Source organism: Macrosteles quadrilineatus, unplaced genomic scaffold, assembly GCF_028750875.1.
Source record: "Macrosteles quadrilineatus isolate MER2022 unplaced genomic scaffold, UCM_ALF_1.0 Scaffold_4__1_contigs__length_99947679, whole genome shotgun sequence".
Taxonomy (NCBI): Eukaryota; Metazoa; Arthropoda; class Insecta; order Hemiptera; family Cicadellidae; genus Macrosteles; species Macrosteles quadrilineatus.
Genome location: NW_026542597.1, coordinates 47,403,677 through 47,425,539, shown reverse-complemented (window position 1 = coordinate 47,425,539; position 21,863 = coordinate 47,403,677).

Below are 21,863 nucleotides of genomic sequence, written 5' to 3'. Positions count from 1 at the left end.
CAAGACTTTTTTCCTAGGTGTAACATGGTGTAACTCTGAAAGTACCAAAATAGGCTACGTCAAATAATACTTGTAATTATATATTTACCCTTAAAATGTTTACTCACAAGACAGAAAATACATATGAAAGGTGGTAAGTGGTGATCGATTTCGATTGGATACTCCAATCATCACCAGACCCAATAGGCAAATGAGAAGAATCTAAATGGCGTCCCTAATATACTATTGGCTACCAGATGTTCCAGTGTGCGCCTTGGCAGCTGTCTTGGATCTTCGTACGGTGGTGTATAGAAGGGAAGTCTTCAATCTGATGTTCCTACATAGACTGGTCAACGAAGAGATACTCTGCTCGGAGTTGCTTGAGCGGATTAGTTTCCACGTCCAAGGAGTGGGTACCAGATCGAGGGAGCTGTTTGATAGGTCTTACCATGCTACGCTCTACGAACAGCACAGTGCCATCGTTCGCATACAAGCCCTGGGAAACTCTCTGCCACCTGAAATTGATTTCTTCAACTGTAGCACCACAGGTTTCAGGAGATTGATCAGCTCGCTTCCACTTGATTAGTGAAGATTACATGTCTACTCCAAGAATATAAGTCATGTTAATCTCTCAATGCGTTTTATGTTTTGTTGTCCTCGTTGCTCTTTATTGTTATCTTCGTCCTTATTGTTACTTCATTGTTATTTCTTTTGTTATTTTGTTGTTGTTATTATTATTGTTGTCGTTATTACTCTTTGCACTTTTGTTGTTATTTATTCATCACTCATCAACTCAATCAACAGTTCTATCACAAAAATTGTATCCTTTATGTAATGGTTTGTCCGTCAAATAAATAAATAAATAAAATAAAACTGAGGTAAGACATAAGACATAAGATATAAGATGAATGTCTTATGTTTTATGCTATCCAGCCGGTAAGTCTTCTTGGTGCATTCTTTAACGAAGTAAATATCTGCAATCTTCGTGGAAATCTTATATCTTATATCCTTTATCCTGTATTACTTTATCTTGTAATTTTGTTGCTAATTTTGCTTGACTAGCTTCACCAAATAACCTTTTGATCAGCATCGCACGTGTTTATAAAATTACCTGAAAGTACAAAAATAGGTCAAATAACACTTGTAATAATCTATTTACACTTAAACTGTTTAATCACTAAACGGTAAATACATATACAAGGTGGCAAGTGGTGATCGATTTCGATTGGACACTCCAATCATCATCATACTTATTTATCTTCTTTATCTTACGACCATGATTACGGATAGATAGCGTCAAATTTATAATAATACTTTTAATGATAAAACATATTAATTTATTTATAAACGGTTGCACCATTTTTTACAAGAAACATACAGTGGTCTTACAGAAAGAAGAAGCAGAGGAAAAATATAGTGCCTTTGCAATTATCACAGGCCAGTACAAAAGTAGAGAAAAAACTGGAAAACAAGACTTCAATAACAAGACATAAAAGATAAAAAACAACTATAAATAACAAACTATAAGTAACAAACTATTAATAACAAACTATCTAGCTATGGGACGATTTACCAAATTTATGTTAATGATAATATGTAAATTTGTATCTTAGGTCTTGTACAAGAAACGCACTTTTAACCATTGTGATAGCCCCTCCTCTCCTAAATGCAACCTTTACATAATATACAACCATACAGGCCAGACAGGTATGTGACAGTGATGAATTTCACCAATAGAGAGAAAATATTTAAATTACCTGGTCCAAAGTGGCCAGAAGAACAAGTTAACAGAGAACAATTGACACTTAAACACAGAGAAATACTTTAAAATTGACAAAAAACGTTCCAAACAAAAATTTAGGCCTAACGCAACGACTCATGTATTTTTGCTAATTTCTCCAAAAGTTGTGATCCGAATTTGTTCGGAATGGTCTTAAAAGCTGGGGGAAATGTTCCAGCAGCTTTTCCAGACCATTCCAAACCTTAACTCAAAGGCTGAAACCAGTTGGCCTTTTGGTTACCCAGTTCAAACCTGAATGGAGAGTTGCCAAACTAAAAATTACTGTAACCTTCTTAAAACTTGATTAAAATGACTCAAACTTTCTGGGGAGCTTTAAGAGCAGTTAATTCAACTTAATTTAACTAGTTTGGCAAGGACAAAGCAAAATAAAAGACTTTAACCTTACTTGACTGGGTAACACAAACTGAACATTTTACAAGACAAAACAACACTAAAATGTTTACGGGACACAGAGCAAGGGGCTACCAAAGGTAGTAGCCTAAGACATTTACATTTACTGAGCAAAAATTGTAAGCCTAGGCCTACCACAAAACAGTCAGAAGGACCCAAAACTGACTTGGCAGTTTCTCTCAAATAGCGGCTTTCCAACAAACATTTCTCAGTCAATTCTAGGCCTAGCATTTCGGGCAAAGCCCTGAATTATACAAAACAACAGAGAAAAGGGAAACTAACTATCAAAAGGGTTCCACGACCCCAAGACTAGGTTCCAAACCTAGTGCAACCATGTGCAGCTAACCTAACTTTAGAAAAATGTGCAAAACTCACCCAAAAGGCGCGCGTGGCGCACTTGAACTACTCCATAACCTCGCAGACTAAGCACAAAGTAAAAAACATTATCGACTTTGCATAAAACATGTGCCAAAAGGGCGATGTAAAACGATGGAAAAATGTCTGCGAGGTTAACTAGTTGATTGTCACGCAACCTCTGAAGTGCTTGGCGGTGGGAGTAATAAGAACAAAACCCACAGCCTTGTTCGGGGTCGTGGAGTGAGAAACACTGAACTAGCCTACTATAAAAAAAAACACTTGAACCATTGATTATGAGTCGTGACATTCGCCCGGTGGAAATAGTCACGGCTCAATCTGCTTACGGTTATATCGATTTAATAAAGGGATACACATATCTTTCGTATACCTTTTGTTAAAAGTTATCAATTATTATTTCTTGATAAAAAGGGACCACTATTTATATTTTTGTTTTAAACAGCTAGTTAGATAACAGATCAGCGATCACATGTGTTATAGCGAGTCAGGCTTTATTTTTTCATATATTTATATTGTTGTTGTTATCTACTATATATTTATTGTTTTTATACTTATATATATATTTAAACATATTTATTGTCATTGTTACATATGTACATATTTATTGCTGGGTTGAAATGTTTACAAAAATGTATTTAAATTCTACAGTCACTTAAGAGAACTATTGTTATGTCTTATCTATAAAATTGGAGATGTTCCGTTGGTATATAAAATAAATAAATAAATAAATAAATAGATATCCATAAAATGGAACGATATATCCTAATGGACACAGGGAAATCTTTATAGGAAATTAATATAACGTTGTGTTTTCAAAAGAGTGCATTGAATGTAAAAAGTAAGGAAAAACTGGAACTAAAATAACCAAGAACTAATAATAAGTGTGTTCAGAAACAATTTCAGTAAGTATATTAATTTAGCGGGTCTTAACACTGGCATATTGGAACATAACACGTGTGAATGAAATGATAAACAAGACTTTACAAGCCTTGCAGCTTGTACAGTATACAGGAAACTTACTTACACATGTTTAGGTTATGAATAATGCATTAAACAAATCGAATATGTGATGCTTTAGAAATGTGTTTTATTCTTATTAGCGCGAACATTTTGTTTTTTAGGTTGTAGTACAAAATTATGGTATTTTTCATCTGTTAAGCAACGTGTTTCTGTGATATACAATAAAGAGGTGGAACTATTGTTTACACGATGGATGGTTGATTCAGCTTACAGATTTACAAAGAAAGAGGTTCACATCAGTTACATAGATATACAGGGGGGATATACAGGGTCTTCAGTTCGAGCTCCAACCTAACAGCTAAACTACAGGATATAGTTTTATGGGTCAAAGAAAAACGAAAATCAATAATAACAATACAAAAAATATCATATGGAAAATATCCGCCTTTTTGTTTTTAAAGTATGTAATGAAAATGATAGATATAGATATTATACAGGGTGTTCATTTGAAAACTTTCCATATCTGTTGTGTGCAAAGGTAAGGCTTTAACACTTGTTTGTTCTCATTTCCCCCTAATTTGGACATGCCAAATCCAATAAAATTATTTTGAATTTCGAAAAATGCCCCAAAAGGGCCCAATTTGGGGGGTAGGGGTGCTTTTTGAGAAATTTTCAAATGTAAACATGGGTTGTGTGATACATCAATTTAAAGGTCTAATCACCCCGACTATTTTGGTGCAATAAAAATGTAATTATCTTTAACCGTATTTACAGGGTGGGTCAAAACGTTTTTAAAAAGGACTTTGAAGTTAAGTGCCGTATTACCCAAACTACTGAACGGAACAGCGCCAAATTTCTTTCCAAGCTTATTCTTGATCTACTCTTTAAGATAACTTGTAATAAGGGCATTTTCCATGTTATCTTCAAATTTTTAAAAAATCTCAAATTTTAAGAATAAAAGAAAGGTGAAAACTCAAAATTCTTAAATAGCAAGGTATGACAAATTTCATACCACGTGAAAGGTCCTTTTTTAACAAACATTTTATGTATTTAAGTTTTCTTTCTATCTCTTACCGTTTAAAAATTGCAGTAGAAAAACTGAATTTTCCATAGTAATATTGTAACTAGTTTTCTAATAAAACAGCCAAAATTCGTCTCTAGACACATTTAATGGTGCATTAACTGAAGGAAATAATTCATAATTATTGATACCCTGATTGACGAACAAGTCGTTACGTTTTAATTTGTGAAAAACAAGTCTTATAGCTGATGAGGACAACCTACATGTGGGCTGCTTTCTGTAGTACCATTGACTAGTCAACGATAGTACTAATTTCAAAAAGTACTATTTTCTGTAGCATCTAATCGAATATGGTGTACACTTAAAAAATAGACTTTATTTTTACTTATTGGGCAGAACAAAAGTGTTTCAGGATAACTGCAAAGTGTTTAACAATAAATATCCAGGTAAGACCTTAAGTCATAAAGCTGTAAATGATTTGGTTAAGAAATTTCTGAAACTGGCTCAGTTCCCAATGAGAAAAAAACAGGATGAAGGGTCCAAGATGAACTGACACAAGTAAAAGTAGTTGATCAATTTGTAATTAATCATAATACATCGTTGAGCAAAGTGCAATGTGTTTTGTTAGAAAACTAGTTATAATTTTACCATAGAAAATTCAGTTTTTCTACTGCAATTTTTAAACGGTAAGAGATAGAAAGAAAACTTAAATACGTAAAATGTTTGTTATAAAAGGACCTTTCACGTGGTATGAAATTTGTCATACCTTGCTATTTAAGAATTTTGAGTTTTCACCTTTCTTTTATTCTTAAAATTTGAGATTTTTTAAAAATTAGAAGATAACATGGAAAATGCCCTTATTTCAAGTTATCTGAAAGAGTAGATCAAGAATAAGCTTGGAAAGAAATTTGGCGCTGTTCCGTTCAGTAGTTTGGGTAATACGGCACTTAACTTCAAAGTCCTTTTTAAAAACGTTTTGACCCACCCTGTAAATACGGTTAAAGATAATTACATTTTTATTGCACCAAAATAGTCGGGGTGATTAGACCTTTAAATTGATGTATCACACAATTCATGTTTACATTTGAAAATTTCTCAAAAAGCACCCCTACCCCCCAAATTGGGCCCTTTTGGGGCATTTTTCGAAATTGAAAATAATTTTATTGGATTTGGCATGTCCAAATTAGGGGGATATGAGAACAAACAAGTGTTAAAAGCCGTACCTTTGCACACAACAGATATGGAAAGTTTTCAAATGAACACCCTGTATAAGATATCATTAGAAAGATTTGACATACGATCTAGGGAAGCAATAAATATGTTTAAAAACTTAAAATAAAAACACTTTTTTAAGGGGCCATTTTAATTTTAACGACTTAAATTACTCTAGTAAAAAAGTAGGGTTACTTATGGCTAACTTTATAATAAAATGTGAAGGACACATTTTATTATAAAGACATCTTATTATTTGGCATTTAACTTTTACTTTTAAATGACACCAAATTTAAATATATATATATATATATATATATATATATATATATATATATATATATAGTAATAATTAGCTGAAAATGGTATTTAGTGGTAAAATATGGTAAAATGAGGTACAGAATAGAGATCGATGGGTACAGTCTGACATATCCGATAACGACGAATTTTCTGAAGAATTTGTATTTCTGTTTTTTGTTTTATCTTCAACTATAAAACCATTTCTTGGAGTTTGGCTGTTTACTTACGAGATTCTCTGTATTCTGTCACTTGATTTAAAACTAAACTTAAATCTAACCAATTAATTTGAACTAAATAAGTGGGCATTAATATTTAATCTATAACAGAATGTAAGTAGGCTACATCTTTTTTTATTTCGTAACATTTCTTATTCATTAGACAACAATTTTTGATAATCCGTTAACGTATGTAAATGTTCAGCGTGTTGGTAAATCGTAAAACACGATTGCGTACCCAAGAGTCACTTTCACTCCTACTGATGAAAACTACCATTTCCTAGCTGTAATTCACACTCCTGGACGAGTACAACAATAGCAACTACCACGTCTGAATACATACATTTCATAGGGCTATAAAATAGAACGAAGTGAAATGTATGAAATCCCACATGAAAGGTTACAACGAATGCAATGCATTATTCAAAAAAGCGAAGAGGTTTGGTATAGAAGATGCAAGGAGTTACTTGGATAGATTCAACTTTTCTACTGTAAAAGCAAATTTTACCGTCTTGATTCGATTTGAGATTTTATACTTTTATGATTTGCAAATTGTATTGACTGTTTTGTAGACTAATCTTACTAACATTATAAATCTGAAAGTTTGTGAGTTTGTTTGTGTGTGTGTGTGTGTGTGTGTGTGTGTGTGTTGCTCAATCACGCATAAACTACTGGACGGATTGGGCTGAAATTTGGCATGACGAGAATGAGAATGAGAATTTATTTGGTCTTTTAAACATGCAGTTACATGCAATCAGACAAGTCATTTATAATAATCATCTGGTAACAATCAGTTAGGCTAACAGTCCCATTTAGTAAACTGGGTTGACTTAACTTAAATCACACCATGCACAAAACAGGCAAATAATAAATAAATAGTTAAATAATGGCAACTACAATAGTAGAATAAATAGTGCACAAACTACTCTTATCTACTTTCAAAAAACACACCATGCACAATCTACTTCACTGTGATAGCTCACATTCCCGATTAACATTTATGCATATTCCTATCTCAAAAATCCATTCGGGCTCCACCCCAGTGGCTCTGTAGTTCCCCATGCTAACATTATGAGTACTTATATTTAAATGGAAGCATCTTAACAGCTGGTTCAACTAAACAGTTTGATTCTGTTATGTTAAAAAAAAGGTAATAAAAAAGGTGTTATTAAAAAGGTAATAGGTTTACCAACAGGGTTCAGCACTATTATTACTTTTCATTTATAAAACAGCTAATTTGCAACCAAAAGGTGAGTGAGGCGAGTTAGCGTAGCGAAGGAGCTAAACCTGAAGGCAAGCGAGCGTAGCGATCGAGCTCCAACCTAAGTGTGAGTAAGCGTAGCTAACGAACTTCAACCAGGAAGTGATTTAGCGATGTGAACGAGCTCATCTTGAAAATGAACGAGCATTTGACATAAACCCACATTAGGACAGGGCGACGTCTGTCGGGCCAAAAAGTTGTGGTACACACTTTACATTTTTCTATGGTTTAGGTGCAGTGGTAGAACATTAGGGCTATGGTAGATGTGTGCTAAATCTTATAAATTAAACGACCAAATTTTCTTAAACCGTGTCCTCTCCCATCACTGTAATAATAATTTTATACTTATATATGCTAGCCCCGTACGAGGGACGGGTGCTCTGCTAGTCATTAATAAAGATACGACTGATCGAAAATCCTATTATAATTTACTTTTATAATTTAAATCAAGCAATCACGGATATGGTATTGCTTTTAGTATAATATTTAGCACTTAAATACAATTTCTTAATAATAACAGTCAAAACTGTAAAACTGACATGCCTATACTTTTGCAAACAACGGTTCTTCCCGTAGGTTTTTTTATCTGTGTTTGGTTAGTGTTTGTGATTTTCTGTTGTAGTATATGCAAGATCATTCTACCAGCAGTATTTGTTTGTTTGCACAAACGAATCTAGACGACGTATATGAATTCATTATAAAATCCTTATAAATAGTACGTGAAGGAGATTTCTACGAAACACTACTTCTGCGTTATTAATGAACGGATCATTTACAAACATAAGTACAAATTAAGTATTATTGTGTAGACAAAAAATACTTAACTACAGGGACTTAAATTACCAATTCCTGTAATATAAGTCCCTGGGCTTTGCCCAACAGGCCATCAAAATCCCAATGTATTTCTTATGAAGAAAATTTACTAACCCAGCTAATTAATAAATCTTACTTCACTAGTTGAATTTGTCAAGTGTCAATATATTTTTCCTACAGTTACCTAACATTGTACATGTTCTCTCACTGATTTGAGAAAGCAAAGTGGCCAATTCGCTCATCAGTGAGACAATGTTAACATTGTCTCACTCTAATTACTTTGTCTCACTCCAGATTTGCAACGTGAAGGCACGAAATATTGAGCGCGTAACATGCAGACAAGGTCGTATGCGCGCGAAATACGTTGGCAGCACTGGCTGTAAATCAGCTGGTCAGCTGTTGTACTGTAATGCTACTTTCACATTAAATGCCATATTAAAAGTTCACGTCTGTGTAATAGTATATTTCGTACCTAGGGCCGAAAAAGAGGTTTTGCCAGCTCGAGATATTTTTTTTTTTTATCGATCGAGAGCTGCAAAACTATTTTCGGTCCGTGGTACGAACACTATTTTTCACCACACTACTCTTATTCACAATAATAATAATGAAAACTGATAGTCAACGCAACTTTAAGGTTATGTGAAGAAGTAATTTCAGGAATCAGCTAAAATAATAATAAATAGTTGCTAGGCAACGGTGAAAATAAAACGATTCTATTTCAATGCTATGGATACTGTTTGTGTAATTAATATGCAAGCGGACAGCTGATTTTGCGGCCCCGGGATGTAAAAACCTGCTCGGTCCCCAAATTACGATGACAGCTGGCATGGCCAGCAAAACGTAACTTTCAGCCACCAATCAACGTATGTAATACAGCCAAATACATCATGGTGTGGTGAAAAAATTTGTTACGTTTCTTTTACCAATTTATTTGTTTTATGGTAACTGTAGGAAATAGTATATTACGTTACTAGTCCTGAAAATAAGTGTTTACCGGACGAGTGTGGTCGTTCCCGTGCGAGACGAAGTCGAGTACGGGATTACCATACGAGTCCGGTACACACATTTTGGACGAGTTACGTACGATAGTTTACGCCATACTACTTAATCCGTACAAATCCTTATATATTTCCACCAACTAAAGGACTAAAAATCACTAGTCATGAGAGGTTATGTTTTTGTTTATAACCACTAATTGCCACGAAAATACAGTATAATCAGCTGATTGGTGTCCGGTAAAACTCATTGCAGAACAGTATTACGCAATGAAACCCCATTTGAATAAGCTGGCGTTAAACAGCTGTTTTCTGGACTAAATCCTTGCGTGGAAAGTTCATCAAAATAATGTAGTGTGGCGTAAAATATAATGTGCAACTCGAGGAAGGATTTCTCTCGAGTGAGGCAATTGCCCACTTTGCTCACTAGTTGCACAAATAACTATTTCCTACAGTTACCTAACAATATACATGTTCTCTCACTGATTTGAGAAAGCAAAGTTGCCAATTCGCTCATCGAGTGAGACAATGTTAACATTGTCTCACTCTAATTACTTTGTCTCACCCCAGATTTGCAACGTGAAGGCACGAAATAGTGAACGCGTAACATGCAGACAAGGTCGTATGCCCGCGAATTACGTTTGGCAGCACTGGCTGTAAATCAGCTGGTCAGCTGTTGTACTGTAATGCTACTAAATATGTCAAGTTTGAGTTAGGCTAATACACATTTTACGGTTTTAGGCTTATCAACCAAAACATTACGAAAGACTTGTAAGGTTGCAAATCTCAGTATTACCAGTGCTACTACTGCTAAAAGGGCTTGAGTTGTCCATAAGCTAGCTTAGATTTTTTTACCTTACAGTTTGTATCTAACACTCTAAGTAAGAAATGTGTCAAATTTAGAGCGTTATTTCGCTCATTTTTATCTTTTCGTCTTAGTCAGCTATTTACTCTGAACATTAATAAAGAGCTTTACGTTCATGAAACTTAATCCAAATGCTTTTAGCAGGGATCCTTGATTTAGTAAAGTTTAATATGTTATGTTTCTTAGTTGACCTTCATTATACTCAAGAATATTGTTTAACTTACTCACAAATGTATTTAACTATAACATGCAAATCGTGCAAGCTGATTTTAACTGATTAAACCTAAAGACGTCTCAATTTAACTTTATTTAACAGTCAGTAACACTCTCATGCATTATATATTAGCGATTAGATTTATATTTAGCTATGTTGGTAATCCAATTAATAACGAATAATAGTTTCCATAACCGTTAAAACTTATAAACAAATAAAATAATCACAATACATAACTAAAATAATTCCAACGAAAGATTTTATCATTAGTATAACTTGAGTTATGTCGCTAAACAATATGGTACGATACTATCAAGATGGCATTGGCAATGAAACTTACGTTGGCTAGACAACCAATGCCAATATAATCTATAACCACATTAATCATACATACGAGGCTATATTGGGACTGGGAATCAATAAAATACTCATATTCTCAGTTTAATAGTGTCTACAGCTCAGCAGTATCAATGACTTTAGCTATATCTACACATATGTAGATACACACATGTAGATACAAAGTCAATGGCAATATATCATGTACCGAGAGTGTACCAATCCCGGTATACTTTTTAATGTAAGATTTGCAAGCTTTTGAATAAATTTAAGCACTAGACTTTTTGGAAATTTTGTTATCATTTTAGTAAAACTTTTGATTTGTAATTTGAATTTGTCTTCGTATTGGGTTGTGCAGAAAATTCTGCATTTTTTTCGATGGCATTTCTTTGTTCGTTACGGGTTTGGAGCAGTTACGAAACTATACTGTCATACATACCCTTATACATAACGAAATTATACCCTGTCATACAAGGGTTGTTGGTAAGCTAATGGGAGGAAGTAAATGTCAGTTTGCTGATACAGTTTATTTACTTTAGCATAGATTTATACAACCAGAGGTAGATAGTTAAGTTCAACACCAAGCGTGTTAATGATCGACTCAAGACATTATAGCATGAGTAGCAACAGGTGAGACAGAGGTTTACAACCTAACTTGTCTGTCTTGATGATGATTTGGTGGTTTGTTATAGTTTGTGGGTAGATAGTAATAGCATGTTTAGCTTCAAGTTTGTCTCTTCAAGTTCAGAGTAGAGTATCCAATTCTACTCAGAAATATACAGGATGAGGTAATGAAAACACCACAATTTATAAATAACACAAATTTAATACTATTTACACTATACACCTAAATATTAAGTTAAAGCAAAGGTTATCTTTTGCTATTTTAAGATGATTAAGTCATTTGTCCATTTCTTAAAAACTACATCATTTAAGTTACAACCTTGAACACGACATTCCTCGACTTGCTTGAAAAAACCGGCCAATATTCGTTTAAGCATTTCTTGAGGAATTGCATGAACGTCCTCAGCAATTCTTTGCTTCAGTTCGAGCAAATCTCTGGGACGACTTTGAAAATCCTTTAAATTCAAATAGCCCCATAGAAAGAAAACGCAGACAGACAAATCTGGAAGGCCAGGGTAAGTCACAGAACCTTGAAATTACACTTTGACCACTTATCATAGTAATACAATGTAATCAAAGTACGGTTGTTGATCAGATAACTAACATACGTACTGTGTATCGGAGGACAATAACAAGCAAGTGACGAGTATGTTACACAATGGTTACACGTTCTATTATGACTAGACCACACTTTGACCACATGTCATAATAGTACAATGTAATCAAGGTACGGTTGTTGATAAGATAACTAACATACGTACTGTGTATCGGAGGACAATAACAAGCAAGTGACAGGTATGTTACACAATGGTTACACGTTCTATTATGACTTGACCACACTTTGACCACATGTCATAGTAGAACAATGTAATCAATGTACGGTTGTTGATCAGATAACTAACATACATACTGTGTATCGGAGGACAATAACAAGCAAGTGACGGGTATGTTACACAATGGTTACACGTTCTATTATGACTAGACCACACTTTGACCACTTATCATAGTAATACAATGTAATCAAGGTACGGTTGTTGATCAGATGTCTAACATACGTACTGTGTATCAGAGGACAATAACAAGCAAGTGACAGGTATGTTACACAATGGTTACACGTTCTATTATGACTAGACCACACTTTGACCACATGTCATAGTAATACAATGTAATCAATGTACGGATGTTGATCAGATGACTAACATACTTAGATACGTACTGTGTATCGGAGGACAATAACAAGCAAGTGACAGGTATGTTACACAATGGTTACACGTTCTATTAAGACTTGACCACACTTTGACCACATGTCATAGTAATACAATGTAATCAAAGTACGGTTGTTGATCAGATGTCTAACATACGTACTGTGTATCGGAGGACGATAACAAGCAAGTGACAGGTATGTTACACAATGGTTACACGTTCTATTATGACTTGACCACACTTTGACTATATATCATAGTAGAACAAAGTAATCAAAGTACGGTTGTTGATCAGATGTCTAACATATGTACTGTGTATCGGAGGACAATAACAAGCAAGTGACAGGTATGTTACACAATGGTTACACGTTCTATTATGACTTGACCACACTTTGACCATATATCATAGTAGAACAAAGTAATCAAAGTACGGTTGTTGATCAGATGTCTAACATATGTACTGTGTATCGGAGGACAATAACAAGCAAGTGACAGGTATGTTACACAATGGTTACACGTTCTATTATGACTTGACCACACTTTGACCACATGTCATAGTAATACAATGTAATCAAAGTACGGTTGTTGATCAGATGTCTAACATACGTACTGTGTATCGGAGGACAATAACAAGCAAGTGACAGGTATGTTACACAATGGTTACACGTTCTATTATGACTAGACCACACTTTGACCACATGTCATAGTAGAACAATGTACATTCTAGTCGATTTACCATGAAGCTCCTACTATACTCCTTGTTCAATTCCGTTACTTAATTCTTTTAAAGACTGGCAACTATACAATGGCAATGTTTCATATGTCAAACTATCAAGAGAACACATGTTATTAACGGCAATTTAGTTTTTCGATCCTTACCATGTACACTTGAAAAACAGTTATAATGACTTATCTTCGTCAAAATTTAGTTAACTTAAAGTCTTTAGGTCTGTGCTGGTAGCTCTGCAGTCTAGCCTAAGGTTGATATTAAAAAGCTAATATTAGCACACCACCTGACAGTGTTTAAGCATTAAAGATATTATTGTAGGTTACTGACTATATCGGAAGACCATTGTACCTTTGTGTTTTGTATACTTTTATAATTGCTTTGACTAGTCAAATATGAGAACTATTATCGTCAATATACTATGAGTCTTTTTGAATATGTAAATGTTCTGATTTTAATACGTACCTGTATGGAAATAATAATGACCTACCCAACAATAACATTTTAAAATAATTAGAAATATTCGGGATTATTTACTGCATTACTGCAATGTATATTAAAAAATACCAATTATAACTTAATTAGAGCCAAACGTAATCGTTGGGATACAGAACGGTAGGGAGGACTACCTTTATATTATGTGCTGACAGGGATTGGATACAAGATGATGAATGTGATTATCATTATTTTTGTGCTTTAAGGTCAAAGGTCATGGGGAATCCTATTAATGTTGATACGGATGATAAGATATTTCGGCTAATATAATGGCATTTATTTATCACTGTTAAAAATGAGCATGTGTGGCAGTTTAACTTACCAAAGACATATTTTGAACAGAATTACCAACTTAAACACACCAAAGTTCAATATTTATCACTAAATATAGTATACCATGCTATCCCTCGGTTTCACGATTTTGGCACAAAATGGAATATTCTCACGTTTGAGGACAAATGCGTCTGTAAGACACGTTTAGCAAAATCCATAATAGGGGGTTTCTGTCCATGTGTCTCTTTTCAACCGACTTTCCCACTACTGTACCAACAAAAGGCGGAGGTTCTCAATTCGTTTGTGGCAATGTTTTTTTTTTTTTAATGGATGTTCACCAATTTATTTGTGATTCTTTTACCGATTAGCGTGGTTCCACCACCAAAATAACCAGGAGAGTTTCCCTTTGGTACCATATATAACAGTATGTTTAAGTGTAATATTTGTTACGGTGAAAACATTTATTTTGTTTTTTTACAGAGAAGGCAATAAATATTAATAATATTCCTTATACTGTTAGATGAAATCATTTAAATGACGCTAAAGACAGTTCTTCATGTAACAGTTCATTCAAATTGATTATTAAACTATTTCTTGCCATGGAGCCTGAATAAATTACTTTTAAAAAAGGCATTTTGTTTTTATAAGAAAAGTATTTCAATGTTTGACCTGATTTTTGTATAATTCCGCTTTGAGTATTGACTTATAAAAACATAGCGAATAGCTGTATGATATTGACAAATAAAAGTGGATTGTGAAAATCAAAGCAATCGTATAAAGGGGCGAAATATGAATTAAAAGCAATGATTCCTTACACGACCTATGAATAATGTGAGAGTGCATAATCAACAATCATCTTAAAAGTGTTAAATATTTTAATTAATAAACATGTATCTGCTGATGTTGAATTTTTATTAACATTCTCCCCCCATGTATTCAGGTTTTGCATGCTTTTGTAAGGCTTAGAGGAAGATGATCTGTAAGTTCGACTACATCGTGAGCAAACGAAACCACCTGCCCCTTACATCACTTTTAGCTCAACCAATTTTTCATCTTAATTATCTGCATAAAAGGTACTATACGTGATAACAACCTTTGTTCTACTTCTGGGAGATTTACTCTAGCTGGAAGCTGAAGAATAACTTTCATATTGTTCCAAAAGGATTGAGACTGTACTTTATTTCTTTTTAATGTAGAAGAACACAGATTGGAGGAAACGATGGTGTCCGGCATTTCGATGTCTCTATGAAATACATTTCGTATAAAGGAGTAGATAACTGGATTTTTAAAAGGTGATTTATTGTACCAGTTATAATTCATCAATTAAACAGCAATAAAATAAATTTACTTATTTTTACAAATTGTAGTTGTTTGGTTTTTAGTAAGCACACTGAATCAGTCATCAGTTCCAATGAAATTTACCTTTGCACGTAACTCTATCCGACGTGATTTATTCACTCGTTCCACATCAACAGGTCCTCTGACGTCAAGCGACATAAATAGCATCAAATCATGCAACTACCACAGCCTGTAGGATCGATTTGTAAACTGTATTTGTATAACGTCATTCCTACGACGTTGGTAAGATGTATTGAAGATATCGAAATAGCTACTAGTTTAGTGTCGCAAGGAATAATTAGGTAATCACGTCAACTTATGCAGATGATAATAGGAATCGACCAGTCTTTTATTTCAGGCTATTTGGTGTTTAGGGAATTAATTTAAAAATATTTATTAGATGTGTATCTAATAAAGAGTTTCACGACGAGTTATTTAGATTGTGTCTGTTTGCTGAAACCAAATATAACTAATGTCAAAATTGAGATATTGTAGGGTTAACATAGCTAGAAAATGCCTAAACAGATAAGCTGTTGCTGGTTTCATCCGAGACCATCCTTCAACCATTTGAAAAATTTCTGCATTTCACATTATGCTTTTTAAATTAGCTACAAAAATAACAAAAATAAGCTAGTCTGTCCCTTGCTACCTGTGCGGTCGGTCATCTTTTGTTAGAACAGGCCTGTTTCTTAAAAAAATAATTGTTTTATGTATTTATTCGATTTCGTACTGTGTTTATCTTCTGACGATGTTAACTACTGATCAACTCTACATACGTACCTGAAGCTGACGATGGTGTTTTAACACCGAAACATGTCCTGAATTGACATATCTTATTGAGCTGTGACGGGATTACGTAAGTAATTTAGTCTTACATTATGTCCAACAGCTCAGGGGCTACACACATGGATTTTAATTGCATGGATTTTAAAGATAACTTTTCTTTCCACTGGTCTCTAAAGTAAATGACTGAGGATTACTTAACATGACCAATAATTATTATATCTAGCATATGTTAAATTATTTTTCATATGTGCTTCAAAACTACTTGAACAAAACAATTAATGTACTGGAAGTTCACTAAATGCAGGTTTCCTACAATTTCCAAGACAGAAAATATGGTTATATTTCAATCATAAGATGCAAACATGTGACAAAAGTAATTTCACTGAGGTCAAAAGGTCAAGCAAGAAAGACTCGTCGGAACTAAGCTATCTACACCAATGCTTTGTTTACATGAGCTTTGTGTTAATTTACAGTACATACATGTCTAATTTTCTTTCTTCTTGATGATAAAACATCACATTTCCACAGTAATACCATGGCAACAAGGTTTACCATATTTTTCACGCTTAAGACAGTTAGTTGAGTTGATTATAATATAAGCACATTGTAGGAGTTACATTAACATTTTGTATACGAGATAAAGTTTTCTTGTTGGTCGCTCATAGTTGAATTTAATATAACATGTTAACATTTCACTATGTTTGTATTGTTAGATTGAGAGGTAGCATTCAAACAAACTGAAATAATCATTCGTGTCTAAAATTCAGGCCTTGGGACTACGAGGTAGAGAGTTCCTCCATCCAGGATGGGGAGAACCTCTCCTCTTATTAAAGTCCCAGTACCAAAAGTTGAACATCCGCATGTGAGTACTTGTTACTATTTTTACAAAGGTCAACTACAATTATGAAAAATTATCACAATATTTGATCTATTTACTAAGTGTTTAACGGTGTTGTAAAACTCGACTGGCGTGAGTTGTTGGTTTCAGCAAAAACGTGTAGTTATTGATAAGTTACCTATTTTATCTCTTAGTAAGAATTTAAACATCGAGAGTGCAATTTTCAGCATGCGCGGTCATAGATTTGTTTTCCAAAACAATTCATTGTGATTGAACTGAGTATGTTTGACTTCTTTTCATAAAGATTTCATTACGTAAAATATTTAGTAGAATTTAGTAAAATTTAAGATATAAATACAGATTTTCATTTGTAACTGATTTGTAAAATCGAATATAGTGGTTACATAAAGTAAAAATTTTTTATAAACAAGGTCGATTGATGATGGTTAAGATAGTAAGAAATTGTGAATGGGTTTGTTTTGCCTTGGATAAAAGCGTTCTTCGGAAAGTTATTTCTTGAAGTGACTAGTGCAATTGCATCACCAATGCAATAAAGCTAACAATCATTACAACGGAAATGAATCAACTAGTTTACAGTCTCTCTGTGTTTAGAATACAACTTACAATATTGGCTTTTATTCAAGTTACATGGTGAAGTGATTTGTTTTACCCAATTGACAGTCCATCTTTCAGGCTAATGAGGTAGTTAATACGTTTGCTTAGGTCAGGTACTTACACACTATACAGAGTGTCCCTGAACACTCTACTGACCTCTTTTGGTATCATTTCTGGATCCAAGACAGACTAAAATATCATGTTTAAAATTCCCAAAACTAAAAGACTATCCGTAGGGTCGCCATTTTGTTTTTCAACAAAACTAGTTTTTATAACAGCTTTTTGTAGTGAATTGATTTTTTGTGCTTAAATAAATATCGTAAATACCTAATTTAAGAAAAAATAAAATTTTGTATCATATTATATTATGTAGTTAAAAAATGGGGGACCGTTTAAAATATTTTAACTGAAAAGAACACAAAAACTACGTAGGTAAATAAAAACTAGGTCTTATTTAGATAATTTCCTTAAAATTCTAACGATAACAAATTGAAGGCAGTCGGTTTATAAATTAGGGAGATAACCCATTTTAAAGATACTGAGCATCAGACAATATCTGTGGTCATTGGGTAAGATCCCTGCTATGTTACTCATAGCTATAACAATCAGTCGTTAAAATTGTTGTTTGTCTAATAAACGATTAATTTTATTAGTAAACACTTAACTAAGAAGAGTGTAATGACTAAATTGAACTTGTGCATTGAGTAATAAGAAATGTAACCCATTTAATATTGGGAATGGGCCTAGCATTGCCTAAAATAGACTTTTATGAGTTCTGTTGTTATGGATGGCATTGACATTTTGAGTATGCCCTGTCAAGCTAAATTACCCATGGTAACGATGGAAATGCCGACTCTGATGATTGGGGAAATAACTAACTTCATCGATTTCCCCCATACATCCATACATATTTTTTCGTATTAATTTAACTAGAAGTCTAAGACTACTCTATTTAAGAGAATTGTATATAATATATCCATAATGTAATTTTTTTTTATCAATTCAAATTGCCATGAATTAAAACTGTAATATGAATTTGTCTATATGTCTCTATTCTGTAAAAGTAATTTTCTGTTATAGGTTCATAATCTTTGTAAGAATGTGATAGCTTTTTAACTAAAATCCGGCTGTTTTGTTTTATTCAAAAGCACATAAACTTTTTCAACGATAAATATGAACAATGTTTAACAGTTTGGTTATAATAACATTAAAATTTGATTTAGAAATAAAATATTTGGCATTAATATAGTAAAATATCTTAGAATAATATTTGTAGCCTAGGTAACATCCAGCTTAACTAATACTAAACTTAAGAATTAGAAATATCATCTGATATCTGTTTAAACTATAAAACTAATTTATTCATCATTTTTGGGATAAATAAAAAAATATGCACATAATTACACAGGCTGCGGAATTCATACTACGCCTTATTATTGCACGAGCTTAGATTTTGGTAGACAAACTGTTTTAAAAGCATACATTTAGTTGACAAGTTTTTATTAATATTATTTATTAAACAGATTTTTGTCAATTGACGTTTGTTTCAATTGATCGTCGACGGATTTAAATAAAAAAAGCAGTAATAAATTTGAAATGTTGGATAGAAGAAGTTAATGATATAATTTTACCAGGTTTTTTTCAGGTTTTTTATAAAGAACCTGAAAGCTTTATAAAGTGTTTCGTGATAAGGTTTGAGAAATGATTATAAGAAGATTTACAACTCTGCTAATTAAGGAAAGGAGATACTTCTTTTTGTTTTAGTTCAAATTACATAAACATACTTAAATATACTTATATTACTTAAATACATTGGTTATAGGTTCTTTAAATGGTTTGTAATATAATATTTTTTTAAATTATAAAATGTCTGTTACGATATTATATAACTATTTAACCCAATTAACCACAACCGAGCAAGGCTCGGCCCCCGGTTCTACATGTATAAGATTAGAGAACAATGTAATTGTTTTCGTCAACTGCAGCAAAAACTGCCCTTTTTAATAAATGCGTTGTGGGTCTAGAGCTATTTTAATCCCTAGTGAGTAAAACGCCTTTTTAGTCCCTATGGAGTAAAGGCCAGCTGTTGTGAACATCGATTGTAAGCAATCCCATGTATCGAAATTATGTGTTGGTTGATTTCATTGGTTCTAGCTTTTGCTGCATTATTGTCAATAGTTTAACATATTGATAGCTAAACTCACACGATTGTAATAGACTAATGATTTAATCACTTACTAAACAGCTGTTTCTTTGCATTAGACAACAAAGTTTAGAGTAATTTTGAGAGGTTATCTTTACATGAAAAGAGTTTTGGTTTTCAACCTTAATTTTTTTAAATAATCTTGCAATATAACGAAACATATAATTCATCACACGGGCAAAAATGTCTTGTGGAAAACCAAAATAGGTGAATAGAAACCATATTTTAGGAACTATGAGGGTATTATAATTAGCAAGACGTAACTATATATCACCTGACCTTGGTAATAATGCAAGAAGGTAATTTGCAAGATGAAGTAGAGTGTCCTTGCAGAGGCGTTAACTGTTCCGGCTAAATTTATGTCCCACCTTGACTTGGCAAGCAGAGATCATGCTTTGTGGTAATTAGCATGTCAGAGAAGATTCGGAACCAACGTACAAAGAATGTTACAGATAGTCGAACTTGGATCGTAATTTCACAACGAGGGTCGTTAAATGGTACGGATTTGCTTCTTTTCTCGTTTCGGAAGCAGTATTTTTGAGGTTTCTTGCGTTAAAAGGATTTTTGAGCTATCATTAACCACACTACTACAACACTAGGTAACGTTAACAATACTAGGTACAATTTCCTTTAACTCATGTCTTTTAATGTAGATACTATGTCGTGTTTATTAATACCTATACGACAATCTTGTACAGCATACTGTAATAAGATTAGTACCCCCCTAACAATAAAGGAAATCGCAACTAATCAATTAAATAAACCTCAATATACTCTCCGGCACGTGGCTTGGCGCTCAAAGAACTTCTTGAAGCTATTCTAACCTAAAGTTCTCTAATTAAAGACTCTCTCAAGTATCGGATAATTTTAAATCCAAGAAGACTCAATTTAAATCTTTTCATTAGATACTGCAAGTAGAACATCGCTTAATGCATGTTCTACATTATAAACCGATATTATAGTTTAAGAAGTTGTAAATAGATTTTCTGTTAAGTTCGTACCATCCCTTTGTATCCTAAATTATTTACTATTTTTAAGTTGTTTGTAATCAAACTGCACCAACCTCTTAGAGTTCAACACTTCAACAGAATAAAGATATTATCTTTTCGAGTTTCTGTTTTAAAAGATGCTATTATACTGTGTCCATATGAATTCAAAGGTATTGGAGTTTCGTACTGTTATTAAATGGATTGGAATTCTGTTAATAGTCAAATAATGAAAGCAATGATTACCTGTTTTTGTAAAAAGCATGTTTCTCATGCAATGGGTCTAAGAACATAAAATATTTTGTAAGAGGTTGAGAAATTCAAATATTATATAAGAAGTTGGACCTCAGTTAAGGCAATTAAAGAGTTGTGTTTATTTAACTAAAAAAATAATAGTAACAAATAAATTCTTTGGTCAACCATTTATATTTGGTAAACTTGGGCTAAATATGAAAATAATTAAACTAGGTTCAAAGTACACAATAAGATGAGTAATTGAATATATAAAGATATTATAATATCCCGAACGTTTATAAAATAAGAAAACACTTTTAAGATTAGGCTTTTAAGTTTTCTTCCATTTTGATGACATGACCAATGGCCAGTCCACTTTCAAAGCTTAAAAACATTCCAACGGTGTAGGTAGACGAAAAACCACATTAAGGATATCATCTGGCAATTTGTCACAGTAAAACAAAAAATAATTCCAAGTATTTAAGAAGATGTTTGAACGCAGAATATGGGAATACTGCTTCATTTGTAGGTTTTACATTTAACTTTTAATTAGAACGAAAACAAATTTATAAGCTTATAGACAATGATTATGAACTAATGACAAATTATTAATTTTCATAAACGATTTCCATCTTCAGAGTAATACGGGGATGAAAATAAACTGAAAACCCTAATGAATACAATAATATATTTACTGCTACTCAAACAACCCTCTTAATGATAAAATATTTTAAAACCCTAATACTAAAAATAAAGTTGTTTCACCCTATGTTTATTTTGCCGAAAGTTATTATTTAGTCAACGT